We start from the raw sequence: 2,122 nt of genomic DNA, 5'->3' as shown, positions 1-2,122 counted from the left end.
GAGCAGCCCCGCCCCCTTTTTAAATTAGCCAATAGCGTTTTGTTTATATCTGCACGGGTCAGAGCCGTTGAGCTCGGTAAAGTCGCATTTGACAGCCACAGTCTAATAGATTACCCCCTAGAATCAATATGAAACTCTTAGTAAAACAAAATAGTGATCATAATCATGCTGAGGCTGTGTAGTTTTAAAAGTGTTTAATATATGCCGACTTGCGCATATGATCCGCTCCGAGCGATCGTGTCTCTGGACTGGAGCCAAAGTCCGGATCAGACTGTGTGCACTGCCGCGGTTCGTGTGAAACAACGTGAAACCAGACCTCATTTGCCCCAATCGAAAGCATATTTAAACTGTCTGAATCGTTCCCTTTTGCCTACATTGTACACTACGTGCCATTCACTGTACAGGAAATACTACACTGTGAACAAGCGACCGATCTCAGCCGCAGCTTCAGTGTCTATTTATAGTGTAGGGGGTGGGCGCTTCGACTTCTAGAGAGCGTTTGATTGGTCAGAAGATTTGATGAGAAGATGAAGTACGATGTGATGTAAAAAAAAATCGTTGTGCCGTTTTGGCGGAAGTGACGAACTAAAAGCTTTGAATGCTTATATCTTCTAAATGCGAATTTTGTCACTGTTTTGGAGCACACTGCCTTATAGATAACCTTAAGACTAACATATTGATACTAACACCCAAAAAACTTTAATTTTGATTTAATGGGGACTTTAACGTATTAACAACTTTAGAAACAAACAAATGTTTATGACCCCTTATTGAATCTGAAAACACTGAATTAATCAGTTGATTCCATTGCATTTATAATCAATGAGATTAATATTTATTTAAATATTTATTTATTTGCCGCAAGTTTAACTTAATTGGAAACTACTGTATATTTCATTGTGTTTTATGTGTTTGGAGTTTTGGTGCTATATTTAACATATTTGTGAGTATTACATATTTTAAACAAAATAACATTTTAAAATCTTAAATGGAATTTCTGCAATTGTCTTACCATTACTTATGTATTTTTATTTTTACCATCATACATAAAAGGAGTTTTCTGAATATACATCTATATAGCAAGACAAGATCTATGTATAGTGCACATCATTTATTGTTACTCTGAAAACAGTATGACTTATTTTACACAGTCACAGTTGTTTAATTCTGCTGAAGTTTGTGTGTGTGTGTGCACATGGTTAGCGATGCAATGAGATTAAATGGTGTTTGTAAATAATTGTATACCATCTGATTTCTCTAATTTTACTCCCTTCTCTTTTTTTCTTTCTTAGTTCTTGTTTGAACTAATCATCATATTGAGTCGTTCTGCAATTAATTGATCAACCAACTTTCCAAGCCTGATCCACATATTCGAATTCACCGATTTCTTCAAAGCTATTTTTTTCTCACACACTTCACACAACCATTAGATGCTCTGGGCTGCCTATATCTATTAAGCTCATTTTTTTTTTAAATGGAAGTGTTCTGAATCATCCAATCATCATGTCTTTATTTAGTTTGTTTGTACAGTCAAAAATCTGAGCATGTTTTTGGTTGTTTCATTTTTGGATTTGCAGCAATGAAAATAAGTGTGAAACCCATTTTACCCTCACAAAGGTTTATGATCCAGATATAACAAAACAGTATATGCTATTTACAGTAAGTATAAACAGCAATAAATACTACTAACACTACAAATGATGTTTATTATTTATACATGCAGTGTATTATTTACATCATTAAAAAAAAATAAAAAAGAATCACTGAATTGGAAAAAGGATCACCCCCTCCTAAAATGACTTGTAGACTCAATCAGGTGTAACTGTGGTTATTTTGATTAACTCAGCATGAAAAGAGCTTTCTGGAGCATTTCAGTCCTTGGTAGAGCAACTGAAGCAAACAATCAACTATGGGTGCAAGGCACTGTCAAAAGATATCCGGGATAAAGTTGTGGACAGGCACAAGTCTGGAGATGGATACAGAAAAAAACTTGAAGGCTTTATCAATGCCTAGAAGCACAGTTAAGTTTATTATTAAGAATTGGAAGGTATTTGGTACAACACAGACACTCCCTGGATCAGGACGTCGCTCCAAACTGGATGAAAGAGCCAGGAGGAAACTG

Source organism: Sinocyclocheilus anshuiensis, unplaced genomic scaffold, assembly GCF_001515605.1.
Source record: "Sinocyclocheilus anshuiensis isolate Anshui unplaced genomic scaffold, SAMN03320099.WGS_v1.1 scaffold1034, whole genome shotgun sequence".
In the NCBI taxonomy this organism is placed as follows: Eukaryota; Metazoa; Chordata; class Actinopteri; order Cypriniformes; family Cyprinidae; genus Sinocyclocheilus; species Sinocyclocheilus anshuiensis.
The sequence above is the reverse complement of the archived record's forward strand: the minus strand, read 5'-3'. Positions refer to the sequence as shown.